This window comes from Coregonus lavaretus, assembly GCF_964263955.1.
Source record: "Coregonus lavaretus genome assembly, chromosome: 2".
Classification (NCBI taxonomy): domain Eukaryota; kingdom Metazoa; phylum Chordata; class Actinopteri; order Salmoniformes; family Salmonidae; genus Coregonus; species Coregonus lavaretus.
The window spans coordinates 75,054,392-75,078,579 of record NC_139989.1 but is presented as its reverse complement, the minus strand read 5'-3'; the positions used below and the strand labels follow the sequence as shown (position 1 = coordinate 75,078,579).

The window sequence follows — 24,188 nt, the reverse complement described above, 5'->3', positions numbered from 1 at the left end:
CAACACTGCAATAACAGTATCTTCTAATATTAGTATGTCTATTTTGATTAACTGTTTTACTACAACAAATCCCTATCCTAATTCGTTATCAATTAGTGAGATGTTTAACCTCTTTAGGCCTAAACCCAAATAAGTTTTTCCCCTATTCACTATCACTTCTAATGGCCGGTTGTTTCAACTGTTAGCTATTTTCTCTTCTCCTCTAATCGATGCTCTCAGCAATGCACCCCCCTTCCGGATCTTCTAGACACTAACAGGTGATCTTGAATTGCCCCTGTATCTTCCTTAAAAATGTTCTCTGTTCTTCCTCCTCCTCCAATTCTGTGTCTGTCCAGAAACTGGCGGTCGATATGGAACATCTGGTCCCCCCTTGACTGGTACAATTGCATTGGATATTGTTCAGTTAAAGCTGTAACAGTGATTGTTGATTTGGTTCACTCTGATTCTTCATAACCAAAACTTATCTTCTCCACCCGTTGTATGATTGAGTTTTCAGAGTTTCTTCTTCTCCAATTCTTGGGATCCTCTCAGCAGTTTCTCCTCTTCTGTATCTTCAACTGTGTTACTTCTAAACTATTTGCTTTATCCAGGCATGATAAGCATCGGTCTATATCTCTATTTCTTCTTTGCCAGTCATTGTAGGATAAAATCCTCGAACATAAAGCACCCTTCATCTCCAAATCTTCATCGCTTTCTTCATCAGAACTCGAATCTCTTGTCCCCTTCTTCGTTCAACTTTCATCAGAGATTAAATCTCGTGTATCCTTCTTCGTTTCTCTCTTGCCAACTTCCTTCTGATCACAGAGTCATATCCACCCATGACCTCTCTCAATCACTCTCATCTTCATCATCCTCATCTCCTTAAGTTCCCAGACATCTCGGTTTTCCTTCCTTCTGGAGTTTTGAATTCATCTTCATCGTCATTTCTGCTTGTATTCGTCTTCATCTCTGATGCCATAATCACCCTGCTAGATGATCACTGAAAGCTGAGGATAAACACCCCTAAGCTGTACTTTTCTTCTCGTAAGGTGGGTGTCTTTTTGCTTAATCCGTATGTGAAAAAGGTGTACTAACATCTGCCATTAGTCTTTCTAACACTACTCTCTAACCCTACTTTGATTAAAAAATGACTATTTTAATCAATTTTCCCCTATATCAAGCCTTTTATATTCCTTTATTGTGAACTATGTTATTTTAGACTGTATAGCCTATGGCTTCCCCCCTTAAATTATTAATATAACCCTAAGAACCCCCCCCCAAAAAATAAAAAATATATATATAAATATTAAAAAATTGAATTAAATGCCTTATTCAAAAACCCTTTAATTAAAAAATAAAAAACCAATTAAAAACTCAATTAAAAATTATGAATAATTTAAAACCAATGTTTTATTCCTATATCACCAATTTATCAATTAGTGTTGACTATCTTACCACAACCCATCAACTGCCAGTAAATGCAAATTAGTCATCTTCAGACTAAAATACCCATAAACAAAGCCTTCTAACCTTACAACCCTTCAATACTCCAATTCCCATCAAACCCCAGTGATACACAGAGCCTCCAAAATGCAATTTTTAATGAAATAGTATTTGCCAAGCCTATGTGAAATTGTCATAACATCACATATTTTGTTAGGATGATTTTGTGTACTAGCCTGATCTGATCCTCTCGTCTGCCTCGTCACACCTTGTCACGTGACGCACACGTCAGCCCCTCCTCTCTCCTGTCGTATCGTATCGTATTGCTCCACTCATATGACAGGAAAAAAACAGAGACACAGAATAACATCTTAGTAGTTAATGCAATCCCTGAGTTATTTCAACCATTCAATATTCGTTCGTTCTACATTATTCACTCTAAGACTAAAATCAGAACTACATAGATCGCTCAAAAACATTATTTTATTTTATTTTAACAAAACATTTTTATTTTAATCCGTCATTTAATTCAATGCATTATTCTTCGCCAACATATATTTAATTTATCAATTCAATAGGACACACCACAAGTTTCATCTTTAACCAATCTTTAAACTAGAATACTCGTGCTAAAATCTCTCTGTCTGTGTGTTTCTCCGTCTCCCTGCAGCCCCCAGATGGGACCTATGACCCTAACCAACCATTTTGTTTTGTAGGCTGAGCACAACCGCATGTCGTAGATTTAGTGCCGTAAACCAAAACGTGTCCTAATCTCGTGTCATAAACTCCCCCTTTCTGTAGTGTAGTGTCGCAAAATCATGCACATGCGCACATCCATTCAAAAACACGTTTTCACCGTGGAAGATTTTAGATCTCTCCCCAAACAGACAGAATAACCGTCCAACTGTAACTCTCGTTTTCCCCTCCTAGTCAAACAACATTTAACAGCGCTCACAAAACATACAACCTGACTTAAACACAGAGACAAATTTAAGAGACTTTAATCCATCGCAATGGAATCTCTAAGGATATCCGTTAGCATGTAGCACGCAACACAATTAGCCTTCAACATTAACATTTAGCTTAGCCTAAGGTACACTGTGGCACAAAACACAATTAGCATGTAGCATTAGCATTTAGCCACGATGTACCACGTGGCCTGAAACAATCAAGCATTAGCCCTAGCCTCCAGCTAACTGCGGCCTACTAGCTATACAAATGAACACCCCGCACCGTGGCCAAATCATCATCATCGCAATTATCTCCGTCTAACTTTTTGTTGCCGTAAGTTCTGGATAATCATAGAGAGGTTACCCCATACATTATAGTTCGTCAACCATACGATGAGTATATAACATGCATATAATTCGTCCAGCTTAATAATTCCCAGAATCAACCTTACACCACCTAACGCGTTGCAAGGATTTTATGGCCCATTCCTAAAGAATCGCCTCGGTCCGAGGTCTTTTCCGTATTCACGGTGCCCTAACTATGCAGACGTCTTCCAACATTTATTCTCTACCAATCCATTGTCCTAAACATGCTATTATTCCCCGTTTACCCATCAACCAAATTTAGAAATTTTTCAGACTCCTAGTCAACAGCCATAACGCCACCCGAAACACGGTCGTAATGGTACACTCCTCCAGTGTACACAAGCAGTAACAAAACCAACAACTTAGCTGTATGTAGTCGGGTCATGACTCCAAACCGAAGTCAGCTTGAGTTAGCTTGGCGACTCCAAATGCAGCAAAGAAGGACTGCATAACCATCTCCTGGCAAGCTCGCCATTATGTCGTATATGATGAATGGTGGTCATTATTGCTGTCAACAAAAGGAGTCTGCTCATACTGAACATTGATCATAAGGTTTATTCAAACCACAAGATTACAGTATATGTACAGACCCGCGGTGTCCGGAGAACGGCTCCCCGATTGCTATGGCCGTTCTAACTCTCCGCCGTTCTTCCCCCCTTTATATAGCCTTCCAAGAGTTGAATGGCTCCCTCTACTGTTCAATCCCCGTATCTTACAACCCACTTCCTGTCTGTCATATGTGGCGTCACGCTAAAACCTTCCTTCTTGATACCAAAAATCAACCTTCTTTCAGTTCCATTTAAACAACATTTAACACCATCATATTGTCAATACACTACAACAACATTATACGTCTTTGCTGTAATGACAGTGGTGAATTATCATTCAGTAATAACAGTTTGGGGGAACAAGGTATGAGGATACCTCTTTCCAAAACATGCCCCTGATCACTCCCAGTACATATGATTAAAAGAGTCCAAGGCACCTTGATTACATAGATCACACAGAGGAGAGGTTGTGATTTCTATTAAATTATGTTTTCTAGGTGGAAGGTTTACCCTGTGTATGAGATTAAAATGTATCAGCTGGTGATTAAGATTGTTAGATGAACCCACTAAGTTCCTGATGAACTCAACTGGTGAGCCTCTTTAGCAGCTAGTTCCATGGACACACTGATTTCAATGTCCTTTGCCAAGGTCAGATGACTTTCAGTCAACAGTCTCTTTTGTGTAGCTTCACTCCGTAGCCCACATACTAGTCTGTCTCTAATGATGTCATTTAGAACAGCATTAAACTCAGTGTTCTGATAGTTTCTTTAATGCAGCAGCAAACATTGTTACTGATTCTCCCTCTTCCTGATGTCTCCTTTGGAACCTGAACCGTTCAGCATTAACTAGTGGTTCTGGTGAAAAATGTCCTTTAAGTATCTCCACAATATCCCCATACGTCTTATTACCTGTTCTGACTGGCTGTAGCAGCCTGCCTTGTAAATTAAATGTCTTTGGCCCCATTACACTAAAATATGGAGGCACAATGTTGTCCTCATCCATGTCATTTACAAGAACAAAATATTCAAACCGTTCTGTATATGAGCTCCACTGTTCAATACTACTTTTATCAAACTGTCCAATGTTTCCATCAATTCCAATAATTGTTCATTTCTCAATAAGCTCCTGATTGTCACTCACTTCAATATTGTCCTCAACCAAAGCAATATTTTCCTCAGTCACGTGATCTTCATTCACTTCACTCACTGACGTTTCCTCCTAAATTCGCTCATTTAGCAGTTTTAATTAAAAGGTTTGTCTTCACAGTTGAATAAATGCCCTATCCTTTAATCACTGTATATTCCTCCTTTTTAATCACGTTGTTTTCCCGCTCCAATGTCCGTCTCGAGTCCTTTTCTGCCGTCCATGACGATGTTAACTCCAGTGGTGGAAAAAGTACCCAATTGTCATACTTGAGTTAAAGTAAAGATCCCTTAATAGAAAATGACTCAACTCAAAGTGAAAGTCACCCAGTAAAATACTACTTGAGTAAAAGTCTAAAAGTATTTGGTTTTAAATGTACACTGCTCAAAAAAATTAAGGGAACACTTAAACAACACAATGTAACTCCAAGTCAATCACACTTCTGTGAAATCAAACTGTCCACTTAGGAAGCAACACTGATTGACAATACATTTCACATGCTGTTGTGCAAATGGAATAGACAACAGGTGGAAATTATAGGCAATTAGCAAGACACCCCCAATAAAGGACTGCTTTTGCAGGTGGTGACCACAGACCACTTCTCAATTCCTATGCTTCCTGGCTGATGTTTTGGTCACTTTTGAATGCTGGCGGTGCTTTCACTCTAGTGGTAGCAAGAGACGGAGTCTACAACCCACATAAGTGGCTCAGGTAGTGCAGCTCATCCAGGATGGCACATCAATGCGAGCTGTGGCAAGAAGGTTTGCGGAGTCTGTCAGCGTAGTGCCCAGAGCATGGAGGCGCTACCAGGAGACAGGCCAGTACATCAGGAGACGTGGAGGAGGCCGTAGGAGGGCAACAACCCAGCAGCAGGACTGCTACCTCCGCCTTTGTGCAAGGAGGAGCAGGAGGAGCACTGCCAGAGGCCTGCAAAATGACCTCCAGCAGGCCACAAATGTGCATGTGTCTGCTCAAACGGTCAGAAACAGACTCCGTGAGGGTGGTATGAGGGCCCGACGTCCACAGGTGGGGGTTGTGCTTACAGCCCAACACCGTGCAGGACGTTTGGCATTTGCCAGAGAACACCAAGATTGGCAAATTCGCCACTGGCGCCCTGTGCTCTTCACAGATTAAAGCAGGTTCACACTGAGCACATGTGACAGACGTGACAGAGTCTGGAGACGCCGTGGAGAACGTTCTGCTGCCTGCAACATCCTCCAGCATGACCGGTTTGGCGGTGGGTCAGTCATGGTGTGGGGTGGCATTTCTTTGGGGGGCCGCACAGCCCTCCATGTGCTCGCCAGAGGTAGCCTGACTGCCATTAGGTACCGAGATGAGATCCTCAGACCCCTTGTGAGACCATATGCTGGTGCGGTTGGCCCTGGGTTCCTCCTAATGCAAGACAATGCTAGACCTCATGTGGCTGGAGTGTGTCAGCAGTTCCTGCAAGAGGAAGGCATTGATGCTATGGACTGGCCCGCCCGTTCCCCAGACCTGAATCCAATTGAGCACATCTGGGACATCATGTCTCGCTCCATCCACCAACGCCACGTTGCACCACAGACTGTCCAGGAGTTGGCGGATGCTTTAGTCCAGGTCTGGGAGGAGATCCCTCAGGAGACCATCCGCCACCTCATCAGGAGCATGCCCAGGCGTTGTAGGGAGGTCATACAGGCACGTGGAGGCCACACACACTACTGAGCATCATTTTGACTTGTTTTAAGGACATTACATAAAAGTTGGATCAACCTGTAGTGTGGTTTTCCACTTTAATTTTGAGGGTGACTCCAAATCCAGACCTTCATGGGTTGATACATTTGATTTCCATTGATAATTTTTGTGTGATTTTGTTGTCAGCACATTCAACTATGTAAAGAAAAAAGTATTTAATAAGATTATTTCATTCATTCAGATCTAGGATGTGTTATATTAGTGTTCCCTTTATTTTTTTGAGCAGTGTATTAGTTATGAGGGGGTGGTTGATACAATGTTGATATATTAGTTATGAGGGGGTGGTTGATACAATGTTGATATATTAGTTATGAGGGGGTGGTTGATACAATGTTGATATATTAGTTATGAGGGGGTGGTTGTTACAATACTGATATCTTAGTTATGAGGGGTGGTTGATACAGTGTTGATATATTAGTTATGAGGGGGTGGTTGATACAGTGTTGATATATACACTACCAGTCAAAAGCTGGGAAGTAGCTACTAAAACTATCTCAGACTCAACGGGAAGTAGCTGCTAAAACTAACTCAGACTCAATGGGAAGTAGCTACTAAAACTAAATCAGACTCAATGGGAAGTAGCTGCTAAAACTAACTCAGACTCAATGGGAAGTAGCTACTAAAACTAACTCAGACTCAATGGGAAGTAGCTACTAAAACTAACTCAGACTCAATGGGAAGTAGCTACTAAAACTAACTCAGACTCAATGGGAAGTAGCTACTAAAACTAACTCAGACTCAATGGGAAGTAGCCACTAAAACTAACTCAGACTCAATGGGAAGTAGCTACTAAAACTAACTCAGACTCAATGGGAAGTAGCTACTAAAACTAACTCAGACTCAATGGGAAGTAGCTACTAAAACTAACTCAGACTCAATGGGAAGTAGCTACTAAAACTAACTCAGACTCAATGGGAAGTAGCTACTAAAACTAACTCAGACTCAATGGGAAGTAGCTACTAAAACTAACTAAGACTCAATGGGAAGTAGCTACTAAAACTAACTCAGACTCAATGGGAAGTAGCCACTAAAACTAACTCAGACTCAATGGGAAGTAGCTACTAAAACTAACTCAGACTTAATGGGATGTAGCTACTAAAACTAACTCAGACTCAATGGGAAGTAGCTACTAAAACTAACTCAGACTCAATGGGAAGTAGCTACTAAAACTAACTCAGACTCAATGGGAAGTAGATACTAAAACTAACTCAGACTCAATGGGAAGTAGCCACTAAAACTAACTCAGACTCAATGGGAAGTAGCTACTAAAACTAACTCAGACTCAATGGGAAGTAGATACTAAAACTAACTCAGACTCAATGGGAAGTAGCCACTAAAACTAACTCAGACTCAATGGGAAGTAGATACTAAAACTAACTCAGACTCAATGGGAAGTAGCCACTAAAACTAACTCAGACTCAATGGGAAGTAGCCACTAAAACTAACTCAGACTCAATGGGAAGTAGCTACTAAAACTAACTCAGACTCAATGGGAAGTAGCTACTAAAACTAACTCAGACTCAATGGGAAGTAGCCACTAAAACTAACTCAGACTCAATGGGAAGTAGCTACTAAAACTAACTCAGACTCAATGGGAAGTAGCTACCTAGTAGCTGGGTGACAGCTGCACACGCATTCTACGCATGAACTACACCCATCATCAATACTTTTAATCACAAATAAACAATCATCAGTTTTAGAACTGACAATGTACAATTATTTGTGTAAAACTAACAGTGAAATACGACTCACACTCATCCTCTGGCTTAAAAACAGAAGTCCAAACTCTGGTGGTACGGTAGCTCAATGTACGGTAGTTTCCTGGGAAGACACAGAAGAAAAACAACACTTCTCAATCAAAACCGTCTAACCTGTAGCAGAGCACTTTGACACACCCACTCCTTTTCCACACGCCCACTACTTTCCTTTCGACACACCCACTCCTTTTCCACACGCCCACTACTTTCCTTTCGACACACCCACTCCTTTTCCACACGCCCACTACTTTCCTTTCGACACACCCACTCGGCCATACTCCGTTGGCCATATTTGGATACAGCTACCCCCTTTTCAGTGGAAAGACAAAAGGTGGTTACACCCAGAGCCATGTGTTTAGACTCAGCCAGCTCACAGTACAATTCCACCCTATCCGCTTGCGGGTTAACATTTTGGTTGGCCAACAATATTTTAAGACTACAATGACTGAATCAATTTCCCCACATTTGATACTGAAATTGGTATTGATTAACAATGGCAAGGCTATTGTATTGTATTTTCGGTTACATTCTGGTCAATAAAATCTAATTTATAAATCAAATGTATTTATAAAGCCCTTTTTACGTCAGCAACGGTTTACACCTTTGTTTTCTGTAAGAAATACATGGAACTGCAATCATGTAAAACACCGTTATCCATCATGCTTTGCTTATATTCATTGTATTCTGAAAAGTCTGTTCAGAAAAATCTACAACAGTTTCTAAACAACTACAAGTTTTTAAAAGGGATTAAATTAAGACAATATTTCTGTATATTTATAATATCGCGTTTATATTGTTTATATAGTGGCGTACTGCATTAGCATCAAATAGCCCCCGCGATATGCAACTTTTCAGGGAAGTTAGGAACCAATATACACAAGCAGTCAGGAAAGCAAAGACTAACTTTTTCAAACAGAAATTTGCATCCTGTAGCACTAACTCCAAAAAGTTTTGGGACACTGTAAAGTCCATGGAAAATAAGAGCACTTCCTCCCAGCTGCCCACTGCACTGACGCTAGGAAACATTATCACCACCGATAAATCTACAATAATCGAGAATTTCAACAAGCATTTTGCTACGGCTGGCCATGCTTTCCACCTGGCTACCATTACCCCGGCCACCAGCTCTGCACCCTCCGCTGCAACTTGCCCATGCCCCCCCGCTTCTCCTTCACACAAATCCAGACAGCTGATGTTCTAAAAGAGCTGCAAAATCTGGACCCCTACAAATCATCTGGGCTAGACAATCTGGACCCTTTCTTTCTAAAACTAGCCGCCGAAATTGTCGCAACCCCTATTACTAGCCTGTTCAACCTCTCTTTCGTAACGTCTGAGATCCCCAGAGATTGGAAAGCTGCCGCGGTCATCCCCCTCTTCAAAGGGGGTGACACTCTAGATCCAAACTGTTACAGACCCATATCCATCCTGCCCTGCCTTTCAAAAGTTTTTGAAAGCCAAGTCAACAAACAGATCACCGACCATTTCGAATCCCACCGTACCTTCTCCGCTATGCAATCCGGTTTCCGAGCTGGTCATGGGTGCACTTCAGCCACGCTCAAGGTCCTAAACGATATTATAACCGCGATCGATAATAGACAGTACTGTGCAGCCGTTTTCATTGACCTGGCCAAGGCTTTCGACTCTGTCAACCACCGCATTCTTATTGGCAGACTAAATAGCCTTGGTTTCTCAAATGACTGCCTCGCCTGGTTCACCAACTACTTCTCAGATAGAGTTCAATGTGTCAAATCGGAGGGCCTGTTGTCTGGACCTATGGCAGTCTCTATGGGGGTGCCACAGGGTTCAATTCTTGGGCCGACTCTTTTCTCTGTATATATCAATGACGTCGCTCTTGCTGCTGGTGACTCTCAGATCCACCTCTACGCAGACGACACCATTTTGTATACATCTGGCCCTTCATTGGACACTGTGTTAACAAACCTCCAAACGAGCTTCAATTCCATACAACACTCCTTCAGTAGCCTCCAACTGCTCTTAAACACTAGTAAAACTAAATGCATGCTCTTCAACCGAACGCTGCTTGCACCCGCCCACCCGACTAGAATCACTACTCTCGACGGGTCTGACTTAGAGTATGTGGACAACTACAAATACCTAGGTGTCTGGTTAGACTGTAAACTCTCATTCCAGACTCACATTAAGAATCTCCAATCCAAAGTTAAATCTAGAATCGGTTTCCTATTTCGCAACAAAGCCTCCTTCACTCATGCTGCCAAACATGCCCTCGTAAAACTGACTATCCTACCGATCCTTGACTTCGGCGATGTCATTTACAAAATAGCCTCCAACACTCTACTCAGCAAATTGGATGTAGTCTATCACAGTGCCATCCGTTTTGTCTCCAAAGCCCCATATAATACCCACCACTGTGACCTGTACGCTCTTGTTGGCTGGTCCTCACTACATATTCGTCGCCAAACCCACTGGCTCCAGGCCATCTATAAATCACTGCTAGGCAAATCCCCGCCTTATCTTAGCTCATTGGTCACCATAGCAACACCCACCCGTAGTCTGCGCTCCAGCGGGTATATCTCACTGGTCATCCCCAAAGCCAACACCTCCTTTGGCCGCCATTCCTTCCAGTTCTCTGCTGCCAATGACCGGAACAAATTGCAAAAATCTCTGAAGCTGGAGACACTTATCTCCCTCACTAACTTTAAGCATCAGTTGTCAGAGCACCTTACCGATCACTGCACCTGTACACAGCCCATCTGAAATTAGCCCGCCCAACTACCTCATCCCTATATTGTTATTTATTTTGCTAATTTGTACCCCAGTATCTCTATTTGCACATCATCTCTTGCACATCTATCATTCCAGTGTTAATACTAATTGTAATTATTTTGCACTATAGCCTATTTTATTGCCTTACCTCCATAACTTGCTAAATTTGCACACTGTATATTATATGTATTTCTGTTGTATTTTTGACTTTGTTTTGTTTTACCCCATATGTAACTCTGTGTTGTTGTTTTTATCGCACTGCTTTGCTTTATCTTGGCCAGGTCGCAGTTGTAAATGAGAACTTGTTCTCAACTGGTTTACCTGGTTAAATAAAGGTGGGAAAAAAAAAAAAAAAAAAAAAAAAAAAAAAATGGTTGCTGCAAAGGCTTGCGTGTACTCGTTAAATGTGTGTCTTTTCGCACAAAGGAAGTCACACAATTAGTTTAGTCTTTTCTTACGAATTAAGTAGCACAAAAACGCGCACATTCGCACGAAATCTGCTGCAATACTTTTAACATATATTTGCACGTATTGAGTGTGAGATTGTGTTGCCTGAGATGCCTGCCTGTTTAGTGCTGCTTGCTTGATGTTGCTGAACCCTTATTGGCTAACTAGTCTGTATATTCTACTGATTCATATGGATGCCAGTCCATACATTGGCTGTAAAAGTGGGTAAAAACAGAAAAGCATATAACTGTAGCTATGTGGTCTTTACTTGGGTGTGTTTCAGCAGTGTGAGGTCAGAGAGATGCTTCCAAGTCAGTATTTTTCAGAACTCATAAAATCCTTTACACAATCTGATGGGATGAATGTGAACAAAACAGTGAACAAACAAAGGCAGAAGCTGCTGGTAAAGCAACACTCACGGTGTGATGGAGAGTGGTAAAGCAACACTCACGGTGTGATGGAGAGTGGTAAAGCAACACTCACGGTGTGATGGAGAGTGGTAAAGCAACACTCACGGTGTGATGGAGCGTGGTAAAGCAACACTCACGGTGTGATGGAGAGTGGTAAAGCAACACTCACGGTGTGATGGAGAGTGGTAAAGCAACACTCACGGTGTGATGGAGGGTGGTAAAGCAACACTCACGGTGTACAGATGTAAAATAAATAAGTGTTAGCTTCCTCAGCACCATGCACCCCACTGTTGCCACCGGCAGTGACCAGAAGAAGAAACCGGAGACAGTGACAGACTACAATCACACAAAGGTATATACAGTATCTCTACCATATACAGATAGCCTTCCCATCTGCCAAACACCAAATAGGATCCCCTTTTATTATATTACATTCATATTATTACTATTAGTATTATCATTCTATATAATTATAACCTATTCTATTCTATTTTATTTTATGTAAAAGGTTGGTGTGGATGCACTCGACCAGATGTCCAGACTGTACTCTGAAAAAGGGGGTACTCTCCTCTGGCCTGTTGACTGTACTCTGTAAAAGGGGGTACTCTCCTCTGGCCTGTTGACTGTACTCTGTAAAAGGGGGTACTCTCCTCTGGCCTGTTGACTGTACTCTGTAAAAGGGGGTACTCTCCTCTGGCCTGTTGACTGTACTCTGTAAAAGGGGGTACTCTCCTCTGGCCTGTTGACTGTACTCTGTAAAAGGGGGTACTCTCCTCTGGCCTGTTGACTGTACTCTGTAAAAGGGGGTACTCTCCTCTGGCCTGTTGACTGTACTCTGTAAAAGGGGGTACTCTCCTCTTGCCTGTTGAGGTGTTCTACAATGTGCTCGACATGACTGCTATCAACACTTGTTGTACAAGCAATGCCTTGACAAGACAGTCAGCAGGAGACATTTCATCATGGATCTGGCATGTGAGCTTGGTGAGAACCACATGAACGCAGAGAAAGAAGCTACAGTCACCAAGCAGGCTGCCAAGACAGCAGGTCCTGCTCTCCCTCTTCCCCAAGCACCACAGCTCCCACTGGGGAAAAAGACACAATGTCAAGACAGCAGGTCCTGCTCTCCCTCTTCCCCAAGCACCACAGCTCCCACTGGGGAAAAATACACAATGTCAAGACAGCAGGTCCTGTTCTCCCTCTTCCCCAAGCACCACAGCTCCCACTGGAGAAAAATACACAATGTCAAGACAGCAGGTCCTGCTCTCCCTCTTCCCCAAGAACCACTGCTCCCACTGGGGAAAAATACACAATGTCAAGACAGCAGGTCCTGCTCTCCCTCTTCTCTTTTTGTTTCTGGAGGCTTGTTCGATGTTGCCCTTTTTACCACAGGCTGGACAATCCATGTCCTTCCACCAGCATGTTGATAGCTGATGTCCCACCTTGCCACAGTGGAAACATGTGACTTGATTTCCCGGTCTCTGATTTTCAGTTGAAACTCTGTGCACTTTTCCTTTTTTTGTGATCAACTTTGTATTTATTTTAAAGAAACACAGACAAGAACAACTAGCAGCAGGAATGGTTATACAGCTAGAGACACAATACTGTTAAAATATATATCAGTATGTTATGGAAACTAGTTATTGCAGATAAATACAATTATAATAAACCACATATACAATCACCCACCTCAGCTGCATCAACCCACCCTCCAACCCCTCCAACCCCTCCTGGGACCACCCCAACCCACCCTCCAACCCCTCCTGGGACCACCCCAACCCACCCTCCAACCCCTCCTGGGACCACTCCAACCCACCCTCCAACCCCTCCTGGGACGACCCCAACCCACCATCCAACCCTTCCTGGGACCACCCCAACACACCCTCCAACCCCTCCTGGGACCACCCCAACCCACCCTCCAACCTCTCCTGGGACCACCCCAACCCACCCTCCAACCCCTCCTGGGACCACCCCAACCCACCCTCCAACCCCTCCTGGGACCACCCCAACACACCCAACCTGATCTCCATTAAATTAAATACTAAATCAAGGTACACATTTGCACAAAAATTATAATTAACGGTTAATCTGTTGGGTAAAACCAACTACAGGAGTTATTTTATGGTTTCAGCTGCAATTGTTGTTTGGCTAGCCCCATTGATCCTAGCAGTAGATAGTTCTAAATAAATGATATCTATAAAAGTGCTGATCCAATGAGGTGTGGTGGTTGCCATCTTAGTTCCAAAATATTTTTAGCTGCTGTCCAACCTGACAACATTATACGTCTTTGCTGTAATGACAGTGGTGAGTTTGGGGGAACAAGGTATGAGGATACCTCTTTCCAAAACATGTCCCCTGGTCACTCCCAGTACATATAATTAAAGGAGCCCAAGGCACCTTGATTACATAGATCACACAGAGGAGCAGTTGTGATTTATATAAAATTATGTTTTCTAGGTGGAAGGTTTACCCTGTGTATGAGATTAAAATGTATCAGCTGATGATTAGGATTGTTAGATGAACCCACTAAGTTCCTGATGAACTCAACTGGTGAGCCTCTTTAGCAGCTAGTTCCATGGACACACTGATTTCAATGTCCTTTGCCGAGGTCAGATGACTTTCAGTCAACAGTCTCTTTTGTGTAGCTTCACTCCGTAGCCCACATACTAGTCTGTCTCTAATGATGTCATTTAGAACAGCATTAAACTCAGTGTTCTGGTAGTTTCTTTAATGCAGCAGCAAACATTGTTACTGATTCTCCCTCTTCCTGATGTCTCCTGTGGAACCTGAACCTTTCAGCATTAACTAGTGGTTCTGGTAAAAAATGTCCTTTAAGTATCTCCACAATATTATATACTGTTAAACAAAGGAGTCCGCTAATACTGAACTTTGATCATACGTTTTATTCATATCACAAGATTTCAGCATAAGTTTACAGATGTATATAGCATCCGGAGAACAGAGTCCCAAAATAATAAGTCTGTTCTAATGTTCTTTGTCTCTAGCCCATACTTATAATCTTTCCCAAAATATGGGTGGTTCCCCATACTGACCCCTACAACAAACAGACTCCCTATGTTCTATTAGGTGTCACTCTAAAACGTCTCCCTCTGAAACTGAATAAACATCCTCTCAGGTTCCACTTGAAAATATTAGCAAAGTCATAATTCTCCATATACTTAAGTATCAAAAGTAAAAGTACAAGTATAAATCATTTCAAATTCCTCACATAAAGCAAACCAGACAATTTTCTTGTTTTTAAAATTATGTTCAGCCAGAGGCACACTCCAACACTCAGACAATTTACAAACAAAGCATGTGTTTAGTGAGTATGCCAGATCAGAGGCAGTAGGGATGTTCTCTTGATAAGTGTGTGAATTGGACCATTTTCTGTCCTGCTAAGCATTCAAAAAAACTACTTAAGTAGTACTTTAAAGTATTTTTACTTAAGTACTTTACACCACTGGTTAACTCTCTTTCTTAGCTAGCTCGACTATGCACTTGCCTCTGCTAGCAGTACACTGTGCTAACATTAGCCTAGACTGGACCACAGAAAATAACATTTTTAAACAGTTGTAAAAACCCACAACTTCCAGACAGAATAGTTCCTGTAGATTCAGACTTACTCATCACCAATCTTTTGTTATGTCTCGTGGGATTCATAACCACGTCTGTATAACAATTCAATAATGATGAGACAGGAGATCAGTTCAACCATTTATCTGGAATGTGATCATCTCAACACATACAAACCCCCATGATGCTCTGCGGCACAACCCCAATATACAACAAATACATAGATAAGTAAATGGACACTAAACAAAACTCATAGAGGAATTTACATGTTCAATTGTAGAAAGTAGGGCCATGGGATAGGGTCAGAAAGGTCAGTATGTTTGATAACTGGTTCCAGAGGTGACATAACAAGCATAAGGTCCATTATAACACAGTGAAGTAGAGGTGGGAGCTAAAAGCAGACATGGACAGTGAGACGGTGTGAGGAGGTCAGGGGTGAAACACTAGATCAGGACAGGTAGAAATGGCAGGGCTGGAAATAGACACAGAGACACATTCTGATCATGGCTCAGACCTGACCTGAGACACCCAAACAGAAGATGCCATAGCAAAGTCCTGTCCAGTAGGCTATATGGGATTTCCTTTCATCAAAATCCTACACATGGAAATGTGTCCAGTGTGTGTGTGTCCAGTGTGTGTGTGTGTGTGTGTCCAGTGTGTGTGTGTCCAGTGTGTGTGTGTGTGTCCAGTGTGTGTGAGTGTGTGTGTGTGTGTGTGTGTGTGTGTGTCCAGTGTGTGTGTCTTGTGTGTGTGTGTGTCAGGTGTGTGTATCCAGTGTGTATGTGTGTGTGTCGTGTGTGTGTTTGTCCAGTGTGTGTGTGTGTGTCTAGTGTGTGTGTGTGTGTCCAGTGTGTGTTTGTCCAGTGTGTGTGTGTGTGTCCAGTGTGTGTGAGTGTGTGTGTGTGTCCAGTGTGTGTGTCTTGTGTGTGTGTGTCAGGTGTGTGTATCCAGTTTGTATGTGTGTGGGTCAAGTGTGAGTGTGTCCAGTGTGTGTGTGTCCAGCGTGTGTGTGTCCAGCGTATGTGTGTGTGTCCAGTGTGTGCGTCCAGTGTGTGTGTGTGTTTGTGTGTGTCCAGTGTGTGTGAGTGTGTGTGTCCAGTGTGTGTGTGTGTCCAGTGTGTGTGAGTGTGTGTGTCCAGTGTGGGTGTGTGTGTCCAGTATGTGTGTGTGTGTGTGTGTGTGTGTGTGTGTGTGTGTCCAGTGTGTGTGTGTGTCCAGTGTGTGGGTCCTGTGTGTGTGTGTGTATCAGGTGTGTGTGTGTCCAGTGTGTATGTGTGTGTGTCGTGTGTGTGTGTGTCCAGTGTGTGTGTGTCCAGCGTATGTGTGTGTGTCCAGTGTGTGTGTCCAGTGTGTGTGTCCAGTGTGTGTGTGAGTGTTTGTGTGTGTCCAGTGTGTGTCCAGTGTGTGTGTGTGTGTGTGTGTGTGTGTGTATGTGTGTCCAGTGTGTGTGTGTGTGTGTGTGTGTGTGTGTGTGTGTCAGGTGTGTGTGTGTGTAAGTCCAGTGTGTGTGAGTGTCATGTGTGTGTGTCCTGTGTTTGTGTGTGTGTCAGATGTGTGTGTGTGAGTGTCCAGTGTTTGTGAGTGTGTGTGTCCAGTGTGTGTTTGTCCAGCGTATGTGTGTGTGTGTCCAGTGTGTGCGTCCAGTGTGTGTGTGTGTGTTTGTGTGTGTCCAGTGTGTGTGAGTGTGTGTGTCCAGTGTGTGTGTGTGTCCAGTGTGTGTGTGTGTAAGTGTGTATGTGTGTTTGTCCAGTGTGTGTGTGTGTGTCCAGTTTGTGTGAGTGTGTGTGTCCAGTGTGTGTATGTGTGTCCAGTGTGTGTGTGTGTGTGTGTGTGTGTGTGTCCAGTGTGTGTTTGTCCGGTCTGTGTTTGTCCGGTGTGTGTGTGTACAGTGTGTGTGTATCAAGTGTGTTTGTGTGTCCAGTGTGTGTCAGTGTGTGTGTCCAGTGTGTGTGTCCAGTGTGTGTGTGTGTCCAGTGTGTGTGAGTGTGTGTGTCCTGTGTGTGTGTCCTGTGTGTGTGTGTGTGTGTCAGGGGTGTGTGTGTCCAGTGTGTGTGTGTGTGTCCAGTGTGTGTGTGTGTGTGTGTGTGTGTCCAGTGTGTGTGTGTGTCCTGTGTGTGTGTGTGTGTCAGGTGTGTGTGTGTCCAGTGTGTGTGTGTGTCCAGTGTGTGTGTGTGTGTCCAGTGTGTGTGTCCTGTGTGTGTGTGTGTGTCAGGTGTGTGTGTGTCCAGTGTGTATGTGTGTGTGTCGTGTGTGTGTGTCCAGTGTGTGTGTGTCCAGCGTATGTGTGTGTGTCCAGTGTGTGTGTCCATTGAGTGTGTGAGTGTTTGTGTTAGTCCAGTGTGTGTGTCCAGTATGTGTGTGTTTCCAGCGTATGTGTGTGTGTCCATTGTGTGTGTCCAGTGTGTGTGTGTGAGTGTTTGTGCGTGTCCAGTGTGTGTGTGTGTGTGTGTCCAGTGTGTGTGTCAGGTGTGTGTGTGTGTGTGTCCAGTGTGTGTGTGTGTGTGTGTCCTGTGTTTATGTGTGTGTCAGGTGTGTGTGTGTGTGTGTGTGTGTCCAGTGTGTGTGAGTGTGTGTGTCCAGTGTGTGTGTGTGTGTCCTGTGTGTGTGTGTGTTACAGGTGTGTATGTGTCCAGTGTGTATGTTTCCAGTGTGTATTTGTGTGTGTCCAGTGTGTATGACTGTGTATCGTGTGTGTGTGTGTGTATGTGTGTTTGTCCAGTGTGTGTGTGTGTGTGTGTGTCCTCTGTGTGTGTGTCCAGTGTGTGTGTCCAGTGTGTGTGTGTTCAATGTGTTTGTGTGTCCTGTGTGTGTGTGTGTCCTGTTTGTGTGTCCTGTGTGTGTGTTTGTGTGTCAGGTGTGTGTGTGTGTGTCCAGTGTGTGTGTGTGTCCTGTGTGTGTGTGTTTGTGTGTCAGTTGTGTGTGTGTGTGTGTGTGTGTGTGTGTCCAGCGTGTGTGAGTGTGTGTGTCCAGTGTGTGTGTGTGTGTCCCGTGTGTCCTGTGTGTGTGTGTGTGTCAGGTGTGTGTGTGTCCAGTGTGTATGTTTCCAGTGTGTATGTGTGTGTGTGTTCAGTTTGTATGAGTGTGTGTCCTGTGTGTGTGTGTGTGTGTGTGTGTTTGTCCAGTGTGTGTGTGTGTGTGTGTGTGTCCAGTGTGTGTGTGTCCTCTTTGTGTGTGTCCAGTGTGTGTTCAGTGTGTGTGTGTGTGTCCATTCTGTGTGTGTGTCCAGAGTGTGGGTGTGTTTGTCCAGTGTGTGTGTATCAAGTGTGTTTGTGTGTCCAGTGTGTGTCAGTGTGTGTGTCCAGTGTGTGTGTGTGTACAGTATGTGTGTATCAAGTGTGTTTGTGTTTCCAGTGTGTGTCAGTGTGTGTGTCCAGTGTGTGTGTGTGTTCAGTATGTGTGTGTATAGGAGGATGGGCATATTGGAATGGCTGGAATGGAATAAATGGAACGGTATCAAACACATCAAACATATGGAAACTCATCCATTTATTCCATTCCAGCCATTACAATGAGCCTGTCCTCCTATACCTCCTCCCACCAGCCTCCTCTGACACACACGTATACATAAACACACTAGGCATTCATGCACCTAAGGGCATTCTGTTGATGCCTCTCTCTCTCTCTCTCGTTGCATCCAATGGCAGTGTACGCGATAAGCTAATGCAAGGAGCTGCTTGTGGACTTGCCATCTCTAACGCAGTTCCACCTCCGATTTGATAGAATCTAGCCCTTCACATTGCATTATCCAGTAACCATATCAACCTTTAATCCACATCTTATACTTTTCTCATATTTTGTGTGTTCTTTCTTCCATATGGGAATGAATGCTGACAAATAAATGCTCATATTATTTTATTGATGAAGTATTCCACTAAATGAAAGAAGATAGAAATGAACTTTTGACCAATGCTATCTGATAATATTTACTCTTCCATATGCGTTGTGTTCTTACATCTTCTTCAGTATGAGGTCTGGGATGTACACCATGTGATTTTCTTTGCCATATGCCTTTTTCAACAGCTTTTCTCTTTCTTTCTCCCTCTGTTTCTTTTCGTTATAGTTCCTTGCCACCTCGTCCAGGTGGGCTTTCACCCTCTCCTTATTCTTCCTCACTTCTTCCTTACTCTCTGCTTTTCTAGCTCTGAGCAGTTCTTTTACTTTGTTCTTCTCCAACAAGTCTCTTTCTTTCCTCTCCTTTTTCTCCTGCTTTGCCCTGACTCTCTGGGCGCGTTTAGTTTCCATCTGAAAGAGAAAGTCCATACATGTTGGTCAGTGATCTGAAATATGATTATTACTCCTTCTCTAGCATGCAGTCAACTTAATCTGTTGAATCTGATAGTATAACCATTAGGAGGTGACTTATGACCTCCCTGAACTGTGACTGGTTAAATGGAGTACTGTACCTGTGCCTGCTCTTGCTCTCTGAACCTCAGGACAGTCTGCATCTGGTACAGCTTTATGTACGCCTCCTTCATCCTCTCCACCACATCCCTCTTCTCTATTGCCCATCTCTCTTTGTCCCTTTGCATTATCTCAATTTCACTACTCTTTCTATCCCGCTCCTCTGTAATCTTCCAGTTCTCCTTCTCCATCTCTCTCTTTTCCATCTCCCATCCCTTCTTCTCTTGTCCATTCAGGCACAGAATCCTCATCTTTTCTCTTTCCAGAGCCTCTATCGCTCTCTCCTTCTCTCTCAGCTCAATTATCCACTCCTCTGCTGCCTGCGTGCTCCTCCTCTTAATCTCCTCCTTCTCCTTCATCCATCTTTCCCCCCGTTGATCCAAGAGGCTTCGTAGGCCAGCCTTGGCCTTGGCCCATCTCCCCCTGTCCTCCTTCCAGGCTACTAGGGTCTGATTCCTCTCCTGGTCTGCTTTGGCCAAAGCTGTCTTCAAACCATTTTCTTATGAGGTTCCATCCATTCCTCTCTCTCACCCTCTCCTTCCCCACCCTTTCATTCTCAGCTAACAGTCTCTTCTTTTTCTCCACTGTCACCTTCCATAACTTGGCCAAGGACATCTTCACCTTTGATATCTTGTCCACCATTGTTTGTTTGTCGGTCGCTGCGCTTTCTCTCTGTTTGTCCGACACCTCTCGCTGCCTTTCATTCTCAGCTGACAGCCGCGTGTTCTCCACGGTCAACTTCCCTATCTTGGCCAAGTGCAGTATGTTCTGCACCTTCAGCATTGCCATCTTGAGCTCCATATTTTTTCTGTCTGACACTGCACTTTCTCTCTGTTTCTCAAAGAACTCTCTCTCCAGCTTCCATTGGTAGCAGTTTACCTCAATAGAAGCCTCAGTCTCCCTTATCTGTCTCAGCAACTCTTCAATTAGCCTTTCTCTTTCTTGCTCTGGTTCCACCCTCACCTTGTTGACTTCCTCCAACACCTCTCTCTGCAGCTTCCACCGGTAGTGGTCTACCTTGTTACAAGTCTCAATCTCCTTTCTCATTCTCAGCAGCCCCTCCATTTCTCTTTGTCTTTCTATCTCTCGTTCCCCCCTCATCTTGTTGCCTTTCTCCATCTCCTCACTTTCAGTCATCTCTTTCTCCATCTCAATGACTTCTCTCTGCATCAATATGTATGGAGAAACATGTATTCCTTATTTTTTTTATTTTGTGTGAATCTTTTCCATGTCATTTTCTTAAAACTGTCTGGCCATGCCAGTTTTCCAACTTCAGTTACCTTCAGGATAACTGGTATAATTTATTAAATGGTAATAAGTAGGCCTACCTTCACTGATTTCCTTAGAAGTCAAACACTTTTACACATTATTATGTTCTAACTCACCTCTCCTCTGCGATGTCTGTCCACTTATGGAGATTTAAAAAGATATACACTTGAGTAGTTATGGTGTGGTGAATGGATATGCTGGTTGTTTTCTTTGGTTTGGAACTTGTTGTAGCCAAGTTCTAATTCCAAATTCTATGGTTGTAGCCTAGCTTAATTGTTGAGTCATAATGAGATTGGAATGTTGGCTTGAATTCTGTATTATGGACAAAAATCTCAGAATTCTGAAGATTTTAGAATTATATTTAAAAATTATTGTTTGTCATACATTCTATATGCATCATTCTAGCCCTTGGATGCTCTCTCAGAGTTATAAGTCTTATATTCTCAGCCCAAAAGAAATTTGGTCTATTTCAAAAATATTCAAAATAAGGATTACTTTGTAAGTATTGGTTGTCATGGTGCCGTGAGGAAGCCTAGGCAGAGAGCTCTGTTAATATGTGACCGACCCCCCCCCCCCACACACACACACACTCACTTAAAGACCTTGAAGTTTGGTTTGGAAACAACATCACTATTTGTCCTGGCAATGAAGGTCTGTCTTCTGGAACACTCATGAAAAAAGAGAATGGTTTTCGTTTAAGTTGTCCACTTTAAAAACCCTTCGGCTTCTTCTCGCTGAGTTGCTTGAGGACACGGTAGCGCTGTGGCGAGGAGGCACAAGATAGGTCCTTAAAATAACATAACTAAGGCTACTTAACACTGTAGAAACTCTGGAATCACACTTTGTTGGCATAAAGACACCCACAATCTCTCCTTCTATCTCGGTACATTCTTGCACCAACGAGTGTTCAGTCCTTGCACACCATATAATGGAGGGTGTCATTCCAAAATACCCCTTCGCTGCATTGAACCTGCTAATTACCGAGACAGTTGAACGTTAAAATGATTGAGAATGACTTTCACCACTAAATAAACTTCCACAGTTTGACAAAGACACATCAGGGGAAAACAGCTACTCGTATTAAAAACCTTTCATTATGGCGATAGCTATTTGCTGCAGTGACTGAGAGCCAATTGAGGCCCAGTATTCTCAGTGCTTCTGGGGCCTGTGCAGTGCAGGTGAATGGTGTGCGTGTGTGTATGTGTGAAATGTAGGATTGTCTGAGCACAAACAGAGCTACTTATTTTGGCAACGCATGAAGCAGAGTTAGCAAACAGCTTGAGTGATGAATGACAGGCTGCTAGGAGAGGCAGAGAACCCAAAGATCCTTCCTCACTCACACTCCCAGAAAAAGCTTTTGGATTGCTGTGGATCCAGTGGTTTGTGTGTGTGTGTGTTTGTGTTTGTGTGTGCGTGTGTGTGTGTGTTTGTGTGTGTGTGTGTGTGTGTCCAGTGTGTGTTTGTGTGTTTGTGTCCAGTGTGTGTGGGGGTCCAGTGTGTGTGTCTGTATGTGTCCAATATGTGTGTGTTTGTGTGTACAGTACACATACTGGACAAACACACACACTGGACAAACACACACACACATACACACACACACACACACACACACACTGGACACAAGCACACACACACACTGGACACACACAGACACAAAAACTGGACACAAACTGGACACACAAACACACACAAACTGGACACACACACACACACACACTGGACACACACACACACACACACACACACTGGACACACACAAACACACTGGACACACGCAAACACACTGGACACGCACACAAAAACACACACAAAAACTTGACACACACGCACACAGTAGACACACACACACACTGGACACACACACACACACTGGACACACACACACTCACTGGACACACACACACACAAAAAGAAAACACACACCGGACACACACACACTGGACCCACACACACACACACTCGACCCACACACACTGGACACACACACACACATTGGACACACACACACTGGACACACACACACTGGACACACACTGGACACACACACGGACAAACATTCTTACCACCGCTTGTACAAAGTTATATGCTGAATGTGTGTGTGAGTGTGTGTGTGTGTGTGTGTGTCCAGTGTGTGTGTTTGTGTGTGTGTGTGAGTTCAGGTGTATCCCTCAATGACTGTCTGTTCTTCTGCTTACCGCTACAGTGTGGAACATGGTGGAGAGAACACAATGGAACCTGGACTTAGAAAATGTGAGTGTTGACTGCTGTGAAGAATATGACTAAGAATAAGTCTTAATTCAAGTGAAGTCAAAGTCAAAGACCACCATCATTACTTACTTGGTCATATTAAATATCAGCTGTAGTTCTACAGAAGCACAAATCAGGGACAACAAAGTTTACAAAGAGTTGCTTTGACAATGTGTGTGTATGTGTGTGTGTGTGTGTGTGTGTGGCGTGTTCGTGTTACTTTAGAAATGTGTGTGTGTGTTCATGCATGAAGATGTGTGTGTCCAGTGTGTGTTCAGGATGTGTTTCCAGTGTGTGTGTGTTCAGGATGTGTGTGTGTGTGTGTAATTAATGGCAATAAGTGTGTTTTATATTACCATACAGTATAACATATGATCATTGAACAAATCTCAAGTTACCTTAACTTCTCCTTTTGATACCTAGAAACATCTACATTAAATTAATTAGTGAAAAGTGAGTTAACATTCTAATGTGAATGATGATGATTTCTAATATTGTGTCTGGTTTCATCCATCAGATGTCTGTGATCTCACACTGGATCCAAACACAGTAAACAGATTCCTCTCTCTGTCTGAGGAGAACAGAAAGGTGACATGGAGGATGGAGTGTCACACACACACACACACACACACACACACTGGACAAACACACACACTGGACACACTCACACTGGACACACACACACACACTGGACACACACACACTAGACACACACACAAACACACACACACTGGACAAACACACACACTGGACACACACACACCTGGACACACTCACACTGCACACACACACACACACTGGACACACACACGCAGGACAAACACACACACACACACACACACCGGACACACACACAGACACATACACTGGACACACACACACACACACTGAACACGCACACACACACACACACACACACACACACTAGCTGGTGTAACAGCCAATCTCACCTTCTTCTCCTTAGCTGGTGTAACAGACAATCTCACCTTCTTCACCTTAGCTGGTGTAACAGCCAATCTCACCTTCTTCTCCTTAGCTGGTGTAACAGACAATCTCACCTTCTTCTCCTTAGCTGGTGTAACAGCCAATCTCACCTTCTTCTCCTTAGCTGGTGTAACAGCCAATCTCACCTTCTTCACCTTAGCTGGTGTAACAGCCAATCCCACCTTCTTCTCCTTA

At 43.4% G+C, this 24,188-nt stretch overlaps 1 long non-coding RNA gene across 1 annotated transcript in view; it reads left to right on the top strand.

The window, feature by feature from the left end:
* The window catches only part of LOC311142663, a 352,769-nt gene extending 329,062 nt beyond the window's left edge, over positions 1-23,707 (top strand). Inside the window, exons 2-3 of the long non-coding RNA XR_014614359.1 lie at positions 22,966-23,012; positions 23,527-23,707. This is a non-coding gene — a long non-coding RNA (uncharacterized lncRNA). The remainder of the gene's footprint in view (positions 1-22,965; positions 23,013-23,526) is intronic.
* The last annotated feature ends 481 nt before the right edge of the window (positions 23,708-24,188 follow it).